Source organism: Lepidochelys kempii, chromosome 6, assembly GCF_965140265.1.
Source record: "Lepidochelys kempii isolate rLepKem1 chromosome 6, rLepKem1.hap2, whole genome shotgun sequence".
In the NCBI taxonomy this organism is placed as follows: Eukaryota; Metazoa; Chordata; order Testudines; family Cheloniidae; genus Lepidochelys; species Lepidochelys kempii.
Window position 1 is genome coordinate 106470506 of NC_133261.1, and position 14872 is coordinate 106485377.

The following is a 14872-nucleotide window of genomic DNA, read 5'->3' on the forward strand; positions in this document are numbered from 1 at the left end:
GTCTGACCCTCTGCATAATACAGGCCATAGAACTTCCCTGAATTAATACCTGTTCGAACTACAGCATATCTTTTAGACAAACATCCCATCTTGATTTAAAAAAATGTCCCATGGTAGAGACTCTACCACAATTACCCTGACAGTTAAAATTTTGTGCCTTATTTCAAGTTTGAGGCGGACAAAAATGTTAGGGTCAAGAATTGATCCCTGTGGGACCCCACTAGAAACACACCTGCTTGATGATGATTCCTTGTTTACAGTTATATTTTGAGGCCTATCAGTTGGCCAGTTGTTAATCCATTTAATGTGTGCCATGTTACTTTTCAGAGTAACAGCCGTGTTAGTCTGTATTCGCAAAAAGAAAAGGAGTACTTGTGGCACCTTAGAGACTAACCAATTTATTTATTGATGCATCCGATGAAGTGAGCTGTAGCTCATAAAAGCTTATGCTCAAATAAATTGGTTAGTCTCTAAGGTGCCATAAGTACTCCTTTTCTTTTTGCATGTTACTTTTGTATCATTCTGGTTTCTTAATCAAGATGTCATGTGGTGTACTTACAGAAGCCTAAATATATTACATCAACACTTAATTATGTCAACCACTCCTGTGATCGCATTGAAAAAAAGATATCAAGTTAGTTTGACAGAGCTATCTTTCAGAAACTCATGATGTCTGTTCCAAAGACGGTTGCACAGAGTGTGAACTTGTGTTTGTAGGGAATGAGTCACGCTGGTGGCACCCTGAAGTGAGAGAGAGAACAGATACCGGGGCATGCTGCACAGAGGAGGATGTACTTTTTATTTGCTAGATCTTTCTAAAGATTTTCTCTACTTACTCGTACACCCACTCTTCCTCAATCCAGTTATCTGTGCAGGTTTTATTTTTTTATGCCAATACTAAATCCTACACTCTAACTTTCAAGTTTCCCTGGACAGGGTTATTAAAAAAAAGTACCTTAGCTTTCTCATTTGTTTTTCATAATTCATTGAATTCTTCTTACCATCCCATCATTCCTCTAGCTGCTGTCACAACTTTTATCCATCATCAAGGAGCTCAAACTGTTGATCAATCAGTTAGTCATTGTGCTCCGGGGCAAGCTGGTGTGTCATGTAAACAAGCCCTTAGATACAAGTTAGTTTCAAACAGGAGAACATCAAGGCATGCCAGGAACTCCATACAGCGGGTCAGTGGGTGGCAAGTTAGTGTGCTACAGATTCACACTCTGGCTTGCAGTGCTTTCACACGCTATGTAGACAAGCCCTGAGCTCAGAAACATGATAGATGCTGTCACTCAGCCTCTATGCCTCAGTGTACCCATCTGCAAATAATACTAATCAACCACATGTTGATCTTGTGCGGCTTAATTAATACAATTTTGATCCTTGGATGAATGTTGCTTTATAAGTGCCATGTATTTTTTTTGGTTAAGTCACCTGACCTTGGGGGTCTGATCCTACAAACACTTATTGTAGTGCTTGATATCTCAAGTAGTCCTTTTGAAGTCAATGGGATCACTCATGTAGTAAACAGTGAGCACTATGCTCAGAAATAAGTTATTTTGGTTTAGTTGGGTTTGGGTTTTTACGGGATTTGTCAGAGTGGATTGATTTAAATCAAGGTGATTTAAAATTAACTTTTCCATTTGTACTTCAGTTATTTTCTAAATAAAGGTACATTCTCATTGGTTGATATAACTATTAAAACATGTTGATTTATAACTAGATAGAGCAAGGGGTGGGCAGACTGTGGTCCGGGGGCTGCATTCAGCCGTCCAGCTGTTTAATCCGGCCCTCGAGCTCCCACCAAGCAGTGGGGTCCGGGGCTTGCCCCACTCCGTGCGGCTCCCAGAAGCAGTGGCATGTCCCCTCTCCGGCTCCTACATTTAGGGTCAACCAAGGGGCTCTGCGTGCTGCCCCCACAGCTCCCATTGACCGGGAACCATGGCCAATGGGAGCTGCAGGGGCAGCGCCTGTGGATGGGGCAGTGTTCAGAAGCACCTGGCCATGCCTCACTGTAGGAGCTGGAGGGGAGACATGCCGCTGCTTCTGGGAGCTGCTTGAGGTAAGTGCCGCCTGGAGCCTGCACCCCTGACCCCCTCCTGTGCTTCAACCCCCTGCCCCAGCCTGGAGCCTGCCACCCCCTGCACCCTGAACTCCTCATTTCTAGTCCCACCCCAGAGCCCTCACCCCCTCCCTCACCCCAATCCCCAATTTTGTGAGCATTCATGGCCTGCCATACAATTTCCATACCCAGATGTGGCCTTGGGCCAAAAAGTTTGCCCACCCCGAGATAGGGTCTTTACACTAGATTTGGTACATCTTTTGCTACCTAGGAAGGTAAAATACTATAACTATATACATTTATTTAAGCAATTATATAGCTTAATATCTTGAGATTCTTATTAATTGTAAATTTTCACTGTTGGAAAATGGTGAATGATATATTGGTTATTTACTACATAATTAACTTTTTGCTCATGATTTGTGTTAAGCTACATTAGGATCATAATTGGATTTAATTAAACACACAAAGCAGCATATAACATTTATTTTTAGTAAACAAAACAAGCCCCTAATACAGTATATGACCTATTGTGCTGTATTTATAAAACTTGCCTTCAAAAGTTAGATATTTTCCCCCTGATTCTTTGTTTATATAGAAAAGCAACCTTTAACTCAAAGTTTTTGATAGAGGTTCATGGATTTGGCATTTTTTTTTATTTAAATGTTTTACAAATTTAGGCCTTAACAAATTTTGTATTTAATTCAGATTTCATTTTAAACTGGTTTATTTTTAAACAGAAAAAAATATAATTTAAATAAGTCAAAACAATCCAAATTTATTTATTTATTTATTTTCAAAAGAATCATTGATTTTTATCCACCCCTTGGATTATAACATCTGGTTTCTTTCAAGCTGCTTTACATTTTAAAGTGTGGCTTTGTCTATATATTTGTCTATATCCATACAAAATGGGAAATGACTGCCTAGGAAGGAGTACTGCGGAAAGGGATCTGGGGGTCATAGTGGATCAGAAGCTAAATATGAGTCAACAGTGTAATGCTGTTGGAAAAAAAGCAAACATCATTCTGGAATGTATTAGCAAGAGTATTGTAAGAAAGACATGAGAAGTAATTCTTCTGCTCTGCTCCGTGCTGATTAGGCCTCAACTGGAGTATTGTGTCCAGTTCTGGGCGTCACATTTCAGGAAAGATGTGGACAAACTGTAGAGAGTTAGGGACAACAGATGTATTAATCTGGCCCTCAAGCTCCCGCCAGGGAGCAGGGTTTGGGGCTTGCCCTGCTTCGTGCGGCTCCCGGAAGCAGTAGCATGTCCCCCCTCCAGTTCCTATGCACGGGGCAGCCAGGGGCTTCCATACGCTGCCTCTGACCCAAGTGCCACTCCCACAGTCCCATTGGCTGGGAACCACGGCCAATGGCAGCTGCAGGGGTGGCACCTGCGGACAGGGCACCACACAGAGCCTCCTGGCTGTGCCTCCGTGTAGGAGCCAGAGGGGGGACATGCTGCTGCTTCTGGGAGCTGCTTGAGGTAAGCACACCCCAGAGCCTGCACCCCTAAACCCCTCCCATGTCCCAACCCCCTGCTCCAGCCCTGATCACCCTCCTGCCCTCTGAACCCCTCGGTCCCAGCCCGGAGCACCCTCCTACACCCCCAACCCCTCATCCCCAGCCCCACTCCAGAGCTCGCACTCCCAGCCGGAGCCCTAACTCCCCTGCCCCTGCAACCCTCAATTTTGTGAGCATTCATGGCCCGCCATACAATTTCCATACCCAGATGTGGCCCTCAGGCCAAAAAGTTTGCCCACCTTTGGGTTAAACACTGGAATAAATTGCCTAGGGAGGTGGTGGAATCTCCATCACTGGAGATTTTTAAGAGCAGGTTGGACAAACACCTGTCAGGGATGGTCTAGATAATACTTAGTCCTGCCTTGAGTGCAGGGGACTGGACTAGATGACCTCTCAAGATCCCTTCCAGTTCTGTGATTCTATATAAGCAAAATTAATAGAAAACCAGATTTAGGGTAGACTACTGGAGATATTCTGGCTCTTAATGGGTATAGTCTACTGCCCTGGGTGAGAGTAAGTAGCACTGATACATTTTGACCTATGTGTTACTAATGAAATAGCCACCTGGTTGGCCGTCCTTATCGCTGCCTAGGATAGCTTCTTTAGAACAGGTATTTTATAATGCTAATTAAAATTTCCAACCAGGATTCATTTATTTACTAATTATGTTTCTCTGCTGACTCAAGGAAAAATGAGCATTTGTTCTGAACATAAATCATTATCTGTGGAAGATGAACATCAGGAACTAACGAATTAAGAGCATCTTCATGAAATACCTGGGGAGTGGGGAAGGAGGGGACAAATCCAGTTTTGAAAGTGGTCTGAGCCTAAGAGACTGGAATAAAAAAAGCATGAATTGCTTAGTCTTCAGTAAATATCCTACAACTTGGGATGAAATTCACCGATCATGTGCAAAGCCTGTTCAAAGCTTCCTGCACCTCTGAGGCTCTGTTTTTGGGCTGCAGAAGGTTCTGTAGCATCACTGTGGGACGGTGTTCAATGCTGTTCTAGAACTGGTAGGTCCATAGTGGGAGGCCAAATGAAAGAAAAGGCCCTTAGCTGCAGAGTTTAAAACAAATCAGAACTATCTTTTCTTGGCAGGTCTTTACCTTCCACTCTTTGGAAGTGTGCTCAGACACTCCCCGGAGTGGTATGCCTCAATGACATTATAAAGTAAACAGCACGGCATAAGGAACAAAATTGAGAGAAAACAACAGTTATTTGTCCCATATTTCTTGGAGAGACCCTCCCAAGTCTCTTTCTGTTCTCTGGAAACTGAGAATGAAGCTCTTTATTTACCCCATCCCATTCCCAACAGGCTTTGACAGAACTATAGATAACATCTTAGCTGCCTTTTATATTCCAACTCCCAGCCTGCCCTGCTTATCTAGTCCTGTGAGAGAGAAGCTGGCTAGACCTACCTAGAGGCAGCTGACTAGAGTGGGCAGAAAGGGGCCCCAGGCCCTCCTGCTTGTGGAACTTACCTCAAAGATGCTAACTCAGTGTTAGTGGGAAGGGCTTTCTCATTCCCCAAACTGCCAATGTGAGACCATTGCCAATATGACCAACCCCAAATGTTCAAAAAATCACGAGGTAGGCCCCAAAATATCAGGAGATTGGCTTAAAAGTCATGAGATTTAAAAATAATAATACATTTTTTGGTTTTTGAACCTCTTGTGTGCACTCAGGTCACATTTGCAAACTTTTCTCTGCAACCTTGAAAGCTAGAAACTTGCTTTATACTTTAAATGTCAGCTGAGATTTTCACATAATCACTTGCCTCCGGCACCTGAGGCCTGAAATAAAACCTCAACTATATTGAGATTTGTGATAAAGTCATGGGAGCTGGTAATGCTATGTGACTTCTTCTTCCTGAGGAATCTCATCCTCTATTCTTAGAGCTATTATTCTTAGAATGGAGTGGGACTGGCTCACAAGGGTTATGCTCTTAAACCTTAAAGGCCTGGTCTGGTACCAGAGATGAGCCATCGTACCTACCTATGGGGGTCGGGGGACAGAGTGAGGGCAGTAGCTTTAGCAGAAGTTACTGACTGAGCATGCTCAGTCTGTGTGAGCAGGCTCAGTATAAGTCAAGCAGGAAATCTGGGGGAGGGGGGGCATGTGACCCCTCTTATACAGCCAGTAACAGGGAGGTGTGAAAATAGCGTGGGAAAAGAGGTCATAGGACACACAATTATGCAGATCCAGTGGACTTAATGCTTTGTGCAGAGAGGGAACGGAGGTAGCAGTAACTATCCACCCTATCAGTTGAAGCAGTGGCTGCCTTGCATCCAACCACATATTAAATTCATTCCATCTCATTTCCTGGTTACTGCCCAGCACAAAGCTCATTTAATTGATCTCTCCTCTAGTTAGAGTGCAGTCTTCCTGGCTTGTTACACAGACTCTGAATAAAATACATGTCAGGTTAGGAGAGATTTGCATTTAATCTTCAGTAAGGAAATGAATACTCTGTATACCAGTGAAGGTTATTAGGTATTTCCCTCCATATTACACATCACATTGAATCTGAATACAACTCAGAAAGGAAACATAAAACATGGAAATTACAAAAGGGGCTGGGAAGCAAAACCACACAAATTTTTCTTAACAGGACTTATTTCACTTCTCTGAGCTCTGTTTGAAAAGCCCAAAGGGTCTCCCAGAAATATAGAGCCACAGGGTTAGAAAGGACCACAAGGGTCATCTAGTCTAACCCCCTGACAAGATTCAGGATTTGTTGTGTCTAAACCATCCAAGACAGATGGCTATCCAGCTTCTTTTTGAAAACCTCCAGTGAAGGAGTGTCCACGACTTCCCTAGGCAGTTTCTTCCATTGTTCTACTGTTCTTATAGTTAGGAAGTTTTTCCCAAAATTTAATGTAAATCTGCTATGTTGTGGTTTGAACCCATTGCTTCTTGTCCTGCCCTCTGTGGCAAGAGAGAACAATTTTTCTCCATCTTTTTTTATGGCAGCCTTTCAAGTATTTGAAGACCCTATCATACCCCCCACTTAATCTCCTCTTTTCCAAATGAAACATACCCAGGTCCTTTAGCCTTTGTTCATATGGCTTGCATTCCATCTCTTTGATCATCTTTGTTGCTCATCTCTGAATCCTTTACAGTTTCTCTACATCCTTTCTGTACAGTGGTGACCAAAATTGGACACAGTACTCCAGCTGAGGCCTAACCTGCTTCAAGTAGAGCAGTATTATCACCTCCCATGACTTGCATGCTATGCCTCTGTTAATGCAACCCAAAATTGACTTTTCTTTTTTTGCAACAGCATCGCATTGTTGACTCATGTTCAGGTTGTGATCCACCACAACTCCCAGATCATTGTCAGCAGTGCTGCTGCCAAGCCAGTTATCCCCCATGTTGTATTTGTGCATTTGTTTTTTCTTTCCTAAATGTGACACCTTACATTCGTTGAATTTCATTTTGTTGTCTATAGCCCAGTTCTCCAATTTATCAAGATCCAAAGTGTTTATCATCCAAAGTGTTTCCAACCCCCCTTGCTTTGTGTCATCTGCAGATTTGATCAGTATGCTCTCTGTTCCTACATCGAGGTCATTAATAAATATGTTAAATAACATTAGAGCCAGAACAGATCCCTGTGGAAACCCATGTGAGACCTCCCTCCAATCCAACATCATTCCTTTAATAGTTACTCTTTGTTTGCGGTTGCTTAACCAATTATGTATCCATTTAATGGTAGTTCTACCAAGCCCGCATTTCTCCAGCTTACTTATGAGAATGTCATGTAGGACTGTGTCAAAAGCTTTGCCAAAGTCCAGGTATATTATGTCCACCATATTTCCTCTATCCACCAAACCAGTTACCTTGTCAAAGGAGGAAATCAATCTGGTTTGGCTGCTAGTGATTACTCCTTGATCCTCCAGGTATTTGCAAATTGAATATTTTATATACATTGCTCTAGTAGCTTCCCAGGTATCGAGGTCAGGCTGACTAGTCTATGAGTCCCTGGCTTCTCCTTTCCCCCCTTTTTAAATATGGGCAGTCCAATAGCCCTTCTCCCCTCTTCCAGGACCTCTCCTGTCATCCATGAGTTTGCAAATATTATTGCCAGTGGCTCTGAGATTTCTTCAGCTAATTCCTTCAGTATCCTGGGGTGAATAGCTTCAGGCCCTGCTGACTTGAATTAATTCAAATTGGTCAGAAGATCTTTGACTATTCTGTACTTATCCCGATCTGCATCCCTTTCCCTTTATTGTCTATGATAACTTTGCTAGTCATCTGGTCACATGTTTTTTGTGAGAAGACTGAAGCTAAGTAGGCATTGAGCAACTCTGCCTTCCTATCATCTTCTGTTACCAGGGCACATTCTCCACTGAGTAACCTCATTAGTTTTTAGATCACTAAAAAGCTCCTTGTGCAGCCACATTGGCTTCTTGTGGCTCTCCTTATCTTTCCTCTGCATCAGAATAGCTTGATGTTGAGCCTAGTATTACATCTTTTAGGAACTGTGAGCCCCTTTTGACTCCTTTTTGTCCTAATTGGTCTCTCCATGGGACTTTGCCTACTATTTCTTTGAGTTGGATGAAATCTCCCTTTCTGAAGTCCAGTGTCCTTGTTTGGCTGTTCTCATGTCCTCCTTTCCTTAGGCTCTTGAATTCTATCATATCATGATCAATTCCTCCCCAGTACCCGATCACCTTCGTGTTCACAACTAATTCATCTCTGTTGGTCAAAACCAGGTCCAAAAATGGAAGTTCTCTCCTCCCCCTGCCCCCCACAGTTGTTTCCTGAACTTTCTGAATCAGAAAGTTGTCCCCTGGGCATGCTAAGAACTTGCAGGACATACTATGTTTTGCTGTATTAGTCTTCCGACAGATATCAGGGAAGTTAATATATCCCAAATTTTGATCGCTTGGTCAGAATTGTGAGAAGCTGGACTTGGCAGAAGAAACAAATCCACTGCAGCTTACAGATCTGAAGTAATCTTTTTTCATGTCACTCCCTTGTCTTCTAGGCAGTACCAGTGCTCCATCGCTTGGTAGGAGGCCGTGTAGCCCAGTGGATAAGGCACTGAATGGGGACTTGGGGATCTAGCTGTTGTGTTCCTAGCTCTACATCATACCTGTTGTGTTACTTTAGGCAAGTCACTTTACTCAGCTGCAAAACGAAAATAGCCCACTTTGAGATCGATGCGTGAAAAGTGCTATATAAGATGACTCCTTCATTTCCATCTCTGACTGTCTTCACATTTCCCCTTATGTATGGAATGTCCTTTCCTTCACATTCAGGTCCCTTCCAAAGACTGCCTTCTTCCATAATGCCAACAAGAAGTGAATAAAATCTAACACTAAAATATCTATGTAGATATATTACTCCACTTTCTTTCTTCCTCTGGACTCCCCAGTGCAACACCTCTTCCCTTTATGAGAGGGGCTGTCTTATTCTGTGTCTTGTACAGGGCCAAACACATTGTTGGTATTTTGCATATTAATAATAGAGCCTTCAGCTGTGAGTGTGAGAGGCTCAAGAGGGTGGTAAAAGGCTGTTAAATATTTTCATTTCTAGGTGCTGGTTTGAATGCATCCTGCATTGGCTGTAACTGGAAGTTCCCATCTGATGGCTTCTTGGTACCCTATATGAAGTGAACTTGATGGTCTCTGCTCAGTGGATGTATTTGCTAGAGCAAGTTGGAACATTTTCAACAAGAGGTATTTTCATCAAAATATGGTGTTTGCTGAAGCTGAAATGTTCTGCGAAGACCTGTTGATTTTGACAAAATTTGTGTTTCTGAGGTCCAGGGTAGTAGACTCGCTGGTCATCTCTGAGGAGAACGAGAGAGGGAGCCCCAAATTGAAAATGTGACATTTTAGATCCTAAAACAGATGTTTTAACACAATTCTGATTCATGAGCATATTCGAAAAGTTTTGTTTTCATTCCAGTGTGGAATAAAAACAAACTTTGAAACCTTGAAAGTTGTCACAAAATGGAATTGTCATCCTCTGGCCAGCTCTAGTGTTTTCAGATCACAAAAGGAACCCCTGTAGGCTGTTTTAGGATGACTGTGTAGAAGAAACTTGCCTCTCCAATTAGCTCTTCCAGGCCAGTGTTGAAGATCCTTGGAAACGTGTGTTCCTGCCACCCACACAAGTCCTTCTATGTGGGTAAAAAGAGAATGTCAGTCTGTATAACTATGCACCTAGCACCGTTCACCAGCACTCAGTTCTCATCCACATATTTAAACAATACCAGAATAATCCTTAGACATACTGAACATCTTATCTTTGGTAGAAAATGCAGTTATGGACTGTTCCCGCAGCTGCCTCTCTCCTGCCTTTCACTTTATTTTTTTCCTAATACCCTTAGCTAAAACAGGTTATTGCAAAAAACCCATTTCAAAAGTACAATAGTTCTAAATTGAAAGATTTCTAGAGGGCACCAAATCCAAAAGGAAATCCCGTCCTCCAGTGCAAATCAAGCCTCCTCTTTTATTTGTGTCCTTTTTTAAAAAAATCAGGCACAGAGGTACCATAAAGGTTTTCTTTTCCTGTGTGAAGGCAGTAATAATAATAAGATAGCTCTGTAAGATCGAGTGGTGTAATCAGACCCTGGGGCAAAGTTTTAATTTGATTTAAACCTACTGTAGTGGGCAGAGTCTCTGAAATTCAGGTGTGAGTTATGCAGAAATTGCTCTGCCATCTGAAATAATCTCTGACAGCGAGTGTATTTGGCAAATGTTATTTAACAGCGTGGAATGCTCATTCTAAGTTATTTGCTCATAATTGCAGTTAATACACAGAGTATACTTAATTAGCTGTTAAGATTATGCTGCCGGCTGCACTTCAGTCATCTCTGCTATTTAGTTCAAGTTATAATTGGCCAAGCAATAGCTAGGATCCATTAAGTATTAGCAATAAAAACAAAATCAGGGCTTCTATGGTTTCTTGTTTTGTCATTTATTGCATTGTCCAGTGTGTTTTGACCCCATTTGAAAAGTGTTTCTACAGCTACATGTACTGAATTTCGTCACCCAAAGTGCATCCATTCTGAAATGTGTCCATGAGGGCTTTCCCTCCCATGTCGTCTCATCTTTGGAATCCTGAGATTTGTAACTTGACCATCACAAAAATATCAGATTTTAGTGCCCACTTTTAAAAAAATATATGCACAAAATATATGCGCTATTGCATACTTAATTAGGGTATATAATTACCGTGACTGTGCATACAGACTAGGTATTTCTGTACTCAAATGGCCAGCTATAGGGAAACCTGTCCTTTTGCAGATGCATATGTGTGACTTGTGCATGCAATCATAGTAACTGCGGGCACAGATTAGACAAGCAACTGTGTGTACATTTTAAAAAACTGGGTCCTTGAAATGTAACTGTGAACCTGACCATGGATTTCCATGTCTATGGGGTCTCAATGATTTCCAAATCAAAGTTGATTACAAGTGAAAAGATCAGTTTTCTTAGGTGGTAATACTGGAAACTCAGTATGATATCTGAAAGCCAAGATGGGTTCTCTGAGTCTCATGCGTCACTACAAGTAATGCAAGCTGAATTCTTTTTTCTATTGTGCCTGTCTTACAACCATAGGGTTTGCACAGGAATAAGGAAGGCAGTATAACCTAGTAGGTAGGGTAGTGGACTGGAACTCAGGAGAAGTAGGCTCTATTCGTAGCTCTGCTGCTGGATGACTTCAGGTAAGTCACTTCCCTCCCTGTTCCTCAGTTTTCCGATCAGTAAAATGGAGACAATGATACTGACCTCCTTTGTGAAGCGCTTTGAGTTCTAAAGATGGAAAAGTGCTGTGTAAGTGGTCGGTGGTATTATTATAAATGAGGGCATATTTGGAAGACCATTGGTCACATGTATAAATGAGGCCTGGATTTGGGCTGCAGGAACTTTGTTAGCGGTGATCATGCAGGAGATGGAAATAACTCATCTTGAGTTTTTGTGTGCACATTCAGCTTTCTCAGTGGTGTCATATGGGTATAATTAAGGACACAATTTACTCTTGTAATTGCAGTGCATTCAATCCACAAACAAGAATAAAACCTCATGTCTTTCTCTCATAGCTGTGTTAACTTTGCAGGGCTAACAGGAGTAAAATGTACTCACACGTTGTTGGTGTTTGTTTTGTTTTGTTTTTATCGCTAACATAATCAGATGTTCCTGAATATACACAGGGCAACAGTTTTCTTAAACTACTACTACCTCTGAACATCTACACCACAGTAGGGAAACGCTACTGGTACACTATCTACACACCGGTTTTGAGCTGGATGAATTATACAGGCTGCCCAAACTGGCACTGAAAAATGTAGCTTTATGAAAGGTTTCCTCTTGTCTCAGATACCACTTCATTTGTGACATGAACTCCCACTAAGTTCCCAGCACTGTTAGAAGAAGTGAAACATGGGGTTTATAATAAAGTATAGATTCTGACATTTAAGTCATTGAATGGCTTTGTATTATTCTGTTGACCAACACTGAAAATACTTTTTTTTATAAACCGTTGGTTATTTCTGATGCTTCAAACTGATGCTGCAGATCAGGCTAGTTAGAAATAGGAGTTTATAGGATCTTAGACCCCCTTCGATTTCTTTAATTATGTGAAAGCCTTGCTGGATTCTTGGCCCTCATTTTGTAAAACAAAGCCAGTGCTCAAAATGGGTATATTTAAGAAAAATAATTTTATATGTGACAGATTTAGGAGTCCATGAAGGTGTCCCATTCCTTCCCAAATGTAGGTAAGTCCTGCTTCCTGATGGAGGGCCTTAGTCAGCTCCCAACAAAGCCAATTTTTCCCTTTACTTTAATGGGAACTGGATTCAGGCCCAAAAACTCCATGTGCTGTAGTCCTGCAGCCTCAAAATGGGAGGTGTATTTTGTCCTCCCAACCACCAGGCAGGACATCTTAATAAAATCCAATTATTCTGTTTTTTTCAGCATTTGTGAATTTCACCTATGAATGTCTATTCCTTTTTTGAAATTAACTATGCTGTCTGTCTCAGAAAAATCATGCTACAATGAGTTCCATAGGTTAAACATTAAAAAAATCTGTAATCAGTTTTAAATTTGAATTTCAATGTGTTTAATTAAAGTTCAATCCAATGATATATTTAACTTATGTTATATTGTTCAATTTAAGTCTCAAACAAATTTTGAATTTGTTGTCTTTTACTGAGTACCTCTGATATGTATCTGTATTGCTACTGCTAAGTGCCTCTTTTAACTTTACAGGGGACTGAATATTATTTCAAGTTTTCTCCTGAAAAGGAAAATCTTAGCATAGAAATAACAAAGCATCAAAAAATAAAAATTTAAAAAGAAAAGGATGAGGGTAGAACATAGAAGAAACGTTGGAGCAAGTTGCTGTGGTTGTTTTACTTCTTCTTTTCAGATGTAGCTTCCCTCATGAAGGAGTTGGATTAGCTAGATTACCACATGTATTCATATATTTCTTCATGAAAAGTAATGGGAGGGAGGGTTGCCAAGTGCTCACAATGCACAAAGCAATTACTTTTTCTTTCAAATAAAATTTTTCAGCTGAAGACATTGAGGTAATTACCGTTTTTTTCATAATGATCTTTCATATAGGCCTACCCATCCTTGAGGGCTACAGCTCCATCTGTGAAGCAATTACCAGATGATTGCTTCATTAATGTTTTTACTCAATACTTTGCTGGTTAACCTTGTTAACTTGAGTACTGCCCATTGACATTTATGTCTTGTTGGCACAGTGCTTCATGAAGCATTGGTAAATGACATGGTGTTTCTATCTGCGGACAGTGGGAATGCAATATGATCAATTGCAAATCGACTTTAGTGCAAAATCAGAGTGTAGTTAACAATACTTTAGTGGATCATTCACACAAGTGGAGATAGAATTTTTACATTTAAGGCTACCTTACAGCTGATTATGAAATCCTAAAAGTAATTAAAATCTTAGAAAGCAAACTAAATGATGAATAACAGTGCTACAGGTGACCATGTATGTGATCCTTAGACATTCAGCTGCAAGTGTTTTATGTCAACTGATACAAGAGTCAAGAACCTAAGTCAAATGGGTTTCATGACCCCGCATTACATTTTACACCTTTCAGAATCGTGTTGTATCTCATCGCTTTTCTACTATTTTCAGTAGACCATTTTCCAGCCAGTGCTAGAGGAGAAGAGCTCTGGCTAATGGACCCCAAAGAGTCTAGGCTCTCTGATATTTTCTTAACTCCAGCGGAAGTCCCTACCTATACTGCAGCCATTTTAGCTGTGAAACCCTTTGTCACACTGACTTGGGGTCAAGCCTACATTATGGGGCTGTGGGGGTCACAGGATTTAGGGAGCCCTAAAGACTGAGGTGTTGAACCTGATGACTGGTAAGACATTGTAGCACGATTATGAGAGTTTGTGGGCCTCCTGCAGTTTGGGGGTCTTAGTTCACAATCACATTTGTTTCTCCTGTCATCCGCTGCCTGAGACTAGTTTTGACATAGTCCAGCAAGGCATCTAAGCATGTGCTTGATTAATGAACTACTCATATGCTTACTGTTATGCACCTGGTTAAGAGTGCTGCTGGATCAGGGTCTTCATCAGTTATTTTGAGGTTGCATGCGTTCCTATTCCGGTGATAACAGTTGGTTTGCACAGAGTTTTGTTATCTCTATTTATAAGGGAGGCTCTGGGAGGTTTTGATAAGTGCATCCAGTTTCTCCTTACATTCATCCTCTTTGGTTGGTGTATATTGTCTTTGTATGAGCACTCTGAAATCCCTGCACGCAGTCCTCCACAAGTATTCATATTACTAACCTGTATAGATCTTTCCACTAAACTTTTTGTAGGTAATTTAGGTGTTGTAGAGCTACTGTCATATCTGGAAATGCCGTACTCAAGAAAAGGAAAATTTCTTTCAGCACACCTCTCCACTGCAAATTCATCAGGTTCCAGAGTCTAAAGAATTTTCATAAGGCACTGTCCATAATATGAAGTTATGGTTGCAGGCAGTTGCACTGGGAATGCAGGTGTTTGTTTACTGTTTTAGTAGACACTTGTCTTAAAAAGTCAATTTTCTATAATCTCATTGCACATCGCTGCATCACTGAAGTTCCTAAAGGCTCAGTGATTTGTAATGGGCAAGTAATAGAATGTGCTTAGATCAGGCTTATTATTAGGTAGGCACTAAGAATAAAATGTAGTGGCGATTGTCTCAACAAAACTTGCACAGTCCCTTCAGTACCCAGTCAAACCCAAGACCTTTACAATTCTTGTAATAGGAAAGATGCATGTGGCTCTAAACATTTTC